The sequence below is a fragment of the Salmo salar genome, chromosome ssa16, assembly GCF_905237065.1.
Source record: "Salmo salar chromosome ssa16, Ssal_v3.1, whole genome shotgun sequence".
NCBI lineage: Eukaryota > Metazoa > Chordata > Actinopteri > Salmoniformes > Salmonidae > Salmo > Salmo salar.
The window spans coordinates 65,271,128-65,282,039 of record NC_059457.1 but is presented as its reverse complement, the minus strand read 5'-3'; the positions used below and the strand labels follow the sequence as shown (position 1 = coordinate 65,282,039).

The following is a 10,912-nucleotide window of genomic DNA, read 5'->3' as shown; positions in this document are numbered from 1 at the left end:
CACCCAGTATCAGATTAAAGGAATAATATCAATGTGAACCCCTTAGGGAAAAAAGGAATAGAACATTGATGTGGTACCTGCTTACCATAACATTATTCTCTCTCCCTATTCACACAAATAACCTAGAAGAAGCTCATTTTCAGCTGACATGCTAATTGTATGTATGCTTTGGGGCTTATCTACAGCAACACCTGGTACACGAAGTCATGAACTCGATGGGGTCACTTTAATGAATGAATAGAATCATTCATTAATACTAATTTCTGTGTCTTGTCATACAGAATTATTAGACACAATATTCTTGTGAAAGTGCTCTCAGTGCATTCCTCATTCTCAGTCCCCTGGGACAGACCTGTCCTACAGAGCAGCAGAGAAGAGAGGGACCTGGCAACAAAACAACAGCCCACAGACGGAAGCACAGTCTAGGTCAGCCTGTCTGACTGGGAGACAATGTGCTGCTGAAAAGACACAGAGAGAGAGAGAGAGAGAGAGAGACACACAGAGAGAGAGAGAACAAGGTGACCTGTCTACACCCAAAAAGGCTGTCTTCCTCTGGGAGTGTGGAATTTAGTGCACATGGGCAGAATACATTTAAACTTAACCATGTATCTATGAAATAAAAAACAACCCTCCACAAACAACATCATGATATTGGAAATGATTTAGTCTACTTATTTTACTGCTCATCACATTATGATTTGGCACGGTCTCAGAAAGAAAATTGCTCAAAGGGCAATTGTTGTACATTATAAATGTAAGCTTTCTATATCAATCAATGTGGTAGCCTAACAAGTGATTAGCAATGATTTTGTTGAGAGGATGTAGGTAGGTTAGGTTGTAGTGCCACCCTCTGGTTAGAAGTGCATAGTTTCATTCTCTTTGGTCAAAGTTATGCAAAGAAAATAACATTTAATAGGTTATTTTTCCATTTAGGGCACGATACGATACCAAGATGTTGTCATTCATCGAAATGTATTAATCCTGTATCGGCAGCGTATCGGTTAGTGTTGATTGAATTAAGAGTGCAGTTGTTACACAACATTAACATTGGGAGGTCGAGTCAAGTTACAGTAGGCTATGCACCCCAAATGTACTCTCTCCTCTGACTATCGTGTCGATTTAAAATCAGTAATTATCAACTGGTTTAGGGGACTGTTGTATATCAACCACTAGGTGAAAAGTTCTACAAAACGGCAGGAACACAGCTGAATTTGCTTTCGTCAAGGAAGCGTGTGAGGTCACTGGATGATTATTGAGTAGTACCATAATAAAGATATAGAAAAACAATTTAACCTCATAAATCTAATTGTGCTAATGGCAAAATGTCATATTCATAAATGTAAATTCACTAATAAAAAAAACACTATTCTGTGTTTTCTATAAAGAATTCAAGCAGGACATTAAGACCATTCTAGATTCTTCTAATAAGAAAGCTGTATAACAATCAATATGTGTGCATCTTTTAAGGTCTTTGTATAATCTGTCATTTGTTGTACCCCCTAGCATATGTTATCATTGTCTGTTTGTATACTTCTTGTTTGTATACTGAGTTTGCTTCAATCCATTTTTTTTTAAATGATTATTGAGTAGTTGCAGAAACAGTCAACACTGGACTTTAATACGCAAATGAGAGGAAAATGAGTGAGAATAAAGAAACCGGCTGCTTGTGTTTCTATGTCAACGGTAAAAAGGTAAATCATTTACTGTATTATTGTATTGTGCGTTAGCTATACGTTGGTTTAAGTTGTAGCACATTGCCTAACTTTAGCCTAATGCCTACTGTTCCTCTACAAAACTGTCTGCATGGCTGCTAATGTTATTGTTGACCAATGATTACTTCCCGTCGTCTGTGTTTGTACCAAAGATACTGGATGTAGGCCTCAGGCATGCTCTCTAAGAATGACCGAAAAACGAATGCTCTTGCCTTACACGATTTCTCTCTTTCTTTCTTTCTTTCTAACAGGCGACCGAAAACAATGCAGACCCAGAGATTATGTTACTGTCTTACCTCAGAGAGAGGTGTATCCTTTCCTTGCTGAAAAAAATATAGATGAGAAGTGAGGCACTAAAATTAAATGAAGTATTATATTGAAATTAATCATAGTGTACTATTTATTTGAGTAATTATGAGTTATATACTTATTAATAGTTATCCTACAGAAAAATGGACAGATGTTGTGTAACCTATAGCCAACACAATCAGTAGCTTATAGAAATCCATACTTTATGGGTAGCCTAGGGTGAAGCACTGATTTTATAAGTGTTTTTTGACTGCGCGAACAATAACGTTTTTCCAATCTAATGTGTCTTTGCAGGGAGAGTTCATGCGAGCATTCCGCCAGGCCCATCGTTAGGAGAACGCCCTGGCCACAGTGACCACCGGGATAAGGGTCATGTTCACAGAGGGTTCCAGCGTGGTCAAGGAGCTTAGTATCTACTACGGCGGTGTAGGGCCATGCACTGTCAGAGCCACCAAAGTAATGTGCTGCAGTCATCGGAAGGTACAGAGGGAATTTTTCACGCAGCTAGGATTTGGTTAATAGGCTATTTTCTTTTGAGGCGAGCTAGCTCAACTTGTTTGTAATTCATATGTTTCAGTGATGTCCTTGTTGTGTTACATTATCTGTGTTTTACATCCTTGCTTGTTTTATACCCCCCACGTCTAAACACACACACACACACACACACACACACACACACACACACACACACACACACACACACACACACACACACACACACACACACACACACACACACCTCCAGGAAGTGGGATGAGCAGACACTGAGTGAAGCCTACACCCAGCTCTTAGATGAGAGACCCCTGTCTCCGTCCCACCCCGGTGGACAGGTGGAGTTCCGCAGGTCCCTAACTCTCAGCCTCCTCTTCAAGTTCAATCTGCAGATGCTGCACAAGCTCTGGGATATGTTATGGACTGGGTCACTCTTAGCCCAATCGGTAGCCTACTTGGCAAACTTGAAATTTGGAACTTGGATTTGCTGTTTCTCTAAATATAGATTTATAAATATAGATATGTTTTTTGCAATGTACAGAATGTGATCAAGAAGGACCTATCAGAAGAGATCAGCTGTGGAATTACGTCCACTACCTAAACAGCTACAGCCCAGCCTACAAGAGTTCCAGGTCTGTTTATTTTATTTTAGTCGGTGGAAGACAAATGTTTGCTATTTCACCTACCCCAACCAGTGATTCTATTCCTCATTGTGCAGTATGTGTGCTCTGACAAAACATGAACAAATTCTCCAAAAACACCCAAATCGTCCTTTTAGAAACGTAAAAGCTCTTAGCATAGTTGTCACGTCCTGACCAGCAGATGGAGCTGTTGTAGTAGTTTTGGGGTCAGGACGTGGCAGTCTTGCGTGTGTGTGATTGTTCTGTGTTGGTCTTGTGACTCCTGATCAGGAACAGCTGGGGATCGTTGTTCCTGATTGGGAGTCATATATGTAGGAGTATGTTTGTCACTTGGTTTTGTGGGTAGTTGTTTTTGCACTGTGTTGGTGAGCCTGCAAAACTGTTTAGTGTTGTGGGTATCATTTATTGTTTTGTCAAGTGGATGCGTTACTCTTTTTTTTGTTAATTAAAATATGAGTATCCACAACTCCGCTGCATTTTGGTCTTCCCTGCAACACAACGAAGGATTTTGTGACAATAGTGATGCAGGTCTTTACATGTTGTACACGTGAATTCAAAACATCATTGTCAACTTTATCCGCAAAACATAATATTACATTTTGTTGCGACTCGAGCGATACCTCGCCGTCCGTTCTAGCAGCAGGCTTTACGGAGAATGGAACAGCTGGATAAGGGAAACGTCGAGTCATACCATAAATTGTAAAAAAAAAAAAGGAAATTCGCAACACAAAAAGTGTCTGGTCCCTTCTATAACATGCCATTTACATCGAAAATGTTGATTTGGTTGTAAAAATGCAAACTTCTCTTTTAAGAACCCATTCTTATTAGCAGTCATGGTTTGATCATGTTACTCCATAATCTCAGTTAACCCAGGATTAAAATCTCATGTCATTTGGTCAGTTCACGTAGTCTGTTCACGAAAGATTACCCCTGCCTACAAACCAACATTTCCTTTGAGGACAATAAAGTTGGATTGATTGGTCTGGAAACAAACCTGGTTACATTTCAGGCTGTCATAAAGACGTGTGTGTGTGTGTGTGTGTTGTCATGCTGTGGTGAAAGGCCACAGTGGTGATGACCCAGTAGGTCAGCCTATCATGCACCGTTCAGCCATCGGCCAGGCTACTGGAGAGGCTGTTTTCTGTGATGACATCCCCAAGACGGACGGAGAGCTCCACCTAGTCCTGGTCACCAGCACCAGACCACCGCTAACATCCTGTAAGTCCTGGGGAACGTTGTAAAGGATTCATGGATAGGTTTCCTCACAAACAACTGTTTTAGTTGGTAACATACTGGGCTCTATTTTAACAAACCTAAAGCAATGGTAGATCTAAGCACTGGCGGTAGCGCTATAGGTCGGAGGGTGTCAGAAATATTTGTGCTATTTTCACAGTCGGAATTGTGAGCGCAATAGCTAGTGGTGGCGCGATGAATAAAGAAGTTGTAGGTGTGACGAGGGCTTGGCCACTCACTGGCCAATCAAGGCGTTCTATGGCTTAATACTGCATGCTTTGTCAAGTTCTGTAGGTTATGGCGGTCTGTGCATTATCATCAACTCTAATTCGGCTGGGGGAACGGAATATTGTCGTCCTGGTCCCCCTTTATTAAAAAATAAAAACATTTGGAACTCATTTGAGGTCTAAACTTACTGTTTAGAGTTACAACAATAGAATACACAAGGTGCAATTTAGAAATTGGGTTGTGCATAAGCAGTCACACAATTAGTCCATGTCAGCTCATTTTTATTTTTAGGTTGGTAAGTTAGTGTAGCGGCCAGCTATCTAAACTTGTAGTAAGCATGGTCGAATTACAGACCTGTGTGGGGTCCATTGATCATCAGTTATCATGTTAAAAACTGCAAACATTTGCCTCCAACCTATGGAAAAATGTGCTAGAATGCAGAAGATTTGCTGTAAAACTGCATATTTTTCTCTCCGCCCCATGGCAAAATGTGTAGGCCCATTTCTGGCCTACGTGGAGGTTGTTTTTTAACACACATCTGAAATAATAAAAGGAGCTGGACAAAGTAATGTATACTGGACAAAAATGTAAACACAACATGTAAAGTGTTGGTTTCATGAGCTGAAACAAAAGAGCCCAGAAAGGTTCCATATGCAAAAAAAACGTATTTCTCTCAAATTTTGGGCAGAAATGTGGTTACTCCCTGTTAAGGAGTATTTCTCCTTTGCCAAGATAATCCATCCACCTGACAGGTGTGGCATATCAAGAAGCTGATTAAACAGCATGATCATTACGCAGGTGCAACTTGTTCTGGGACAATAAAAGGCCACTCTAAAATGTGCAGTTTTGTCACACAACACAATGCCACAGATGTCTCAAGTTTTGAGGGAGCGTGCAATTGGCATGCTGACTGCAGGAATGTCCAGCAGAGCTGTTGCCAGATAATTGAATGTTCATTTCTCTACCATAAGCTGCCTCAAACGTAATTTTAGAGAATTTAGTATGTCCAACTTGCCTCACAACCACAGACCATGTGTATGGCGTTGTGTGGGTGAGCGGTTTGCTGATGTCAACGTTGTGAACAGAGTGCCCCATTGTGGAGGTGGGGTTATGGTATCGGCAGACATAAGCTACGGACAACGAACACAACTGCATTTTATTGATGGCAATTTGAATGCAGAGAGGTACCGTGAGACCCAACAATGAGACCCATTGTTTTGCCATTCATCTGCCGCCATCACCTCATGTTTCAGCATTATAATGCACTGCCCCATGTCACTAGGATCTGTACACAATTCCTGGAAGCTGAAAATGTCCTTCCTTGGCCTGCATACTCACCAGACATGTCACCCATTGAGCTTGTTATGGATGCTCTGGATCGATGTGCACGACCGCATGTTCGAGTTCCTGCCAATATCCAGAAACTTCACACAGCCATTGAAGAGGAGTGGGACAACATTCCACAGGCCACAATCAACAGCCTGATCAACTCTGTGAAGGATATGTGTTGCGCTGCATGGGGAAAATGGTGGTCACACCAGATACTGACTCATTTTCTGATCCACGTCCCTACCATTTGTTTAAGGTATCTGTGACCAACAAATGCATATCTGTATTCTCAGTCATGTGAAATCCATAGATTAAGGCCTAATGAATTTATTTCAATAACATTTAGAAGATATACAGTAAGAAATCTCAGGAAATATTTTTGTTTTTTGGATCGATATTTGGCCCCTTTTTTTGTTGGCACAAAACTACATTTCAAAATGTATTTGAAAATAGCATAGTAATTTCATACCTCGATTACATTGAGACACGGATTGTGTCTCTTTTTACTTGTGGGATTACTTGGGAGCAGATTTCCTACATTAAAATCATTTTTTATATTCCTTAAAAAATAAATCACTCGCAGGCCAGTTTTGGCCTGTTGTACGCCCCTGCTGTAGACCATACAGTGAGTCCCAATCATTCAGATAATCACCAATTCTACCTCTCATTTTAATGAGGAATCTTAAGATGTTCATTTGGCTGCACTGAATCAACATCCCTAATAAATATTGAATGATAAAAAACCAATAGAACCATCTATCCACAGCCAACAGCAATAATGGGTCGTATTGAATACAAAGTATAGACCTTACTCACACATTCACTATTCATTGGACAGGAAGTGGGCTTCATAGACACATCAGTGTAGAGAGACTGGCTATTGTTAACCAGCATGGTGGGTCATGTGGGCCTCGATAGGTTGTTATCCGCATTGTTAAATGGGTATACAGTACCATAGATCCTTATCTGAACGTCATTCACTGTAAATGAGTAATGGCTATATAAACGCCATGTATAATCCTAACCTGTATGAGATGAGAGGAAGTATTGATTAGTCTACACACTGTATTTTACCCCTCCTAACAGAGACATAGATATCAGTGAAGCTCTTCAGGTTCCAGGTGTGGTGGATGTCATCACTTCTAAAGGCATCCCAGGGAAGAAGTTCAGGACGTTTACAGGCATAGACGAAGACATTCTGGCTTAGAATGAGGCATTGTAGTGCTTCATCGAAGAGACAACCAGAAATCGCACATGTCGTATCATATGTGTTGTTGTTTTCATACAGTGTATGATATCATCAGTCTTGTCCAGTGTGTTGTCACACCGGAACTGAGTAGCCATGCTGTTTATTCACCTCACTGTGTACACTATACTGTGTATATACAAAAGTATGTGGGCACCCCTTCAAATTGGTGGATTCTGCTATTTCAGCCACACCCATTTCTGATAGGTGTGTAAAATTGAGCATACAGCCATGTAATCTCCATAGACAAACATAGGCAGTAGAATGGCCTTACTGAAGAGCTTAGTGACTTTCAATGTGGCACCTTCATAGGATGCCACCTTTCCAACAAGTCGGTTCTTCAAATTTCTGCCTTGCTAGAGCTGCCCCAGTCAATTGTAAGTGCTATTATTGTGATGTGGAAATGTTTAGGAGCAACAATGGCTCAGCTGTGAAGTGTTAGGCTACACAAGCTCACAGAACGGGACCGCCTAGTGCTAAAGCGCATATCGCGTAAAAATAATCTGTCCTTGGTTGCAACACTCACTACCGAGTTCCAAACTGCCTCTGGAAGCAACGTTGCCGGGAGCTTCATGAAATGAGTTTCCATGGCCGAGCAGCCGCACACAAGCCTAAGATCACCGTGCTCAATGCCAAGCGTCGGCTGGAGTGGTGTAAAGCTTGTCGCCATTGGACTCTGGAGCAGTGGAAACGCATTCTTTGAAGTGCACAATCTGGCAGTCCAACGGACTAATCTGGCTTTGGTGGATTCCAGGAGAATGCTAACTGTAAAGATTCTGTGCTTCCAACTTTGTGGCAACAGTTTGGGTTGTCCCTTTCCTGTTTCAGCATGACAATGCCCCTGTGCACAAAGCAAGGTCTACACATAAATGGTTTGTCGAGATCTGTGTGGAAGAACTTGACTGGCCTGCACAGAGCCTTGACCTCATTGAAAACCTTTGGGATAAATTGGAACGCCGACTGCGAGCCAGACCTAAACGCCAAACATCAGTGCCCGACCTCACTAATGCTCTTGTGGCTGAATGGAAGCAAGTCTCCGCAGCAATGTTCCAACATCTAGTGGAAAGCCTTCCCAGAAGAGTGGCGGCTGTTATATGAGTAAAGGGGCAGACCAACTCCATATTAATGCCCATGATTTTGGAATGAGATGTTCGACGAGCAGGTGTCCACATACGTTTGGTCTTGTTTGAAGGCCATTCTCACAGAGATGCATGCCTGTTAGTTAATACTATGTTCTCAAATGTTATTGCCAGGTTTATGTACGTCTCTGTTCCTCAGGTGTCATGCGTGGGTCACATGGTGTGTGCAGTGGTGGCTGACACCAGGAAGCAGGCTAAGAGAGGGGCGGTTGTAGTGAATATCGGCAATGAGGATCTGCCAGGCCCAGTGTTAACTGTTGAGAAGGCTATTGAGAAACAGTCCTTCTTTCTGCCCCAGAGGATGATCGAGCGAGGCAATGTGGATAAGGCTTTTGATAAGTTTGACCACATTTATGAAGGAACAGTATGTCTTAGTTTCGTATGCATACTAGGTGTGTCAACCTGGTTCCTATCTTGAGTGATGTTTGTACGGGTTAAGTCAATGTAATGAGACATGTTGTAGTCTTGTTGTGGTCTTTAATCTCAGGGGAGATCCGGCTTGGTGGTCAGGAGCATTTCTACATGGAAACACAGAGCATGGTTGTTGTGCCTTCTGGAGAGGAGAGGGAGCTCAAAGTTTATCTCTCCTGTCAACACCCAACCTATAACCAGGTACGGTCAACTCTATTCCCTCAGTCTCCATCCCTGAGGATAAGAAAATATCAAATAGTCACTGTTGAAGTGTAAGTCATTACTCCTAATTGCCAAATTAAATGTTTCCTATCTCTGTCTTTTCTGTAAACATCCATCGCAGAGACTTTTGGGATTCCCTCCAACAAAGTGTCCTGTCATGTGAAGAGAGTTGGTGGAGCATTTGGAGGGAAAGTGGCAAATGTCTATCATAGCCTGCGTCACTTCTGTGGCTGCATGAAAGTAAGTAAAATAATTTTAAAATAACTGACTTGATCCAATGATATATTACATATTTAACCCAAATGCAATGGTACTCTATGAATTCAAAACATCATTGATGTGTTTGTTTGAATCCCAGCCTGTTCTGATCTCTCTACACAGGACTGGTCGGGCCGTGCGTTGTGTTCGGGAGAGAGGAGAGGAAATACTGATCACTGGGGCCCGCCACCCTATCCTGGGCAAACACAAGGTGCTCCCCCTCTTAAGGCTTTGTGATGTGACTGACTGTCAGTGCATTTGAGGGATCTATAAGTGGTACTGTAGATTTGACTGATAATGTGTTAATGTCTCCGGGTGGGCTTTATGAAGGACTATTATTATGCCAACATTATTATGCCAACTCTGGAAACGCTGCAGATGAGTCTTTGTTGGTGAGTCACTCTTCCTCTGCCTTTCACCATTCAATTCTTAATCCCAAGTCCCAAGTCATCCTTGAAGCCTAATACCCGACACTATCTCTATGCTTGTCATAGGCAGTGTCTGAGCTCTTTGCCCCCTCCTTTTCTCCAGGTAATAAAGAAGATTCTCCTTCACCTGGACAATGCGTACAACATGCTCAGCCTTTGCGGTCACTCGGTGGACAAATTAGGACATAATCACCATTTCATACATTTAAATATGCACAATTTGACATTGTTTTCTGCCCATGTCTAGATGGTGAGGACAGACATTTATGGATATTGGAAGGAGCATCAACCCCTCTGTAGACATTGGTCAGATTAAGGGCACCTTCATCCAGGGTTTGGGACTGTACACCATGGAGGAGCTGAAGTTCTCTCCCTCGGGAGTGTTGTACACACGTGGCCCTTCCCAGTACAAGATCCCTGCTGTCTGTGACATACAACTGCAGTTCAACGTCTACCTGCTTTCAGGCTCTGACAACCCACATGCTATCTACTCATCTAAGGTGAGAGAAGGGTGTGTGTGTGTGTGACCAGGAAAAACTATAGTTAAACTAGTTATAGCCTTTAACCGAGTCTAACCAAGACCTTTGGCGTCTACAGTGGTCTGTAAAGAATGTTCTGTCGAGTTCAATTGAGGATAAAGTAAATCTTCTTCTCTACAGGGCATCGGAGAGCCAGTGCTGTTCCTGGGTAGCTCTGTGTTCTTCGCCATTAAAGACGCGGTGGCAGCAGCCCGGGTAGAGGCTGGTATGGTGGGGCCCTTTACCCTGGACAGCCCTGCTACCCCAGAGAGGACCTGTCTGGCCTGTAACACCCCCTTTACTCAGAAGGTAAGGCGATACCACCAGCCAGTCTCAATTCGCTCCCTACCCCAACCCATAATGCTTGACCCTAACCCATCAATGTTTGCCAATTTGAATATGGAGTTTTCATACTGCTTCCATAAAGGAGTTAGTGGTAGGGAGTGAAATGGAACCGGCAAGTCACCAGTTCAATGTACTGTACCTTATTCACATGGGAGCCATGACTGTTTGAAATCCAACTTACTGATCAGGAATAATGTCAACTATTGTTCTTTTCCAGATTCCAGCCAGCAAATCAGAATCATTCCAACCATGGGCTTTGAATATTCCCGGAATTAAAATAGCATTATGATTTGTGAATCAATGAGGTATTGATCACTGCCATAAGGAATAATACCTAATCATAGAATGTTACTAACATAGAAATTCTATATTTAGCTGAATAAGGATCAATAACACTATCA

General features: G+C 42.2%; 1 pseudogene; it reads left to right on the top strand.

The window, feature by feature from the left end:
• The first annotated feature begins 1,637 nt into the window (after positions 1-1,637).
• On the top strand, positions 1,638-10,800 carry LOC106574360 (aldehyde oxidase 1-like; annotated as a pseudogene).
• Positions 10,801-10,912: the final 112 nt, after the last annotated feature.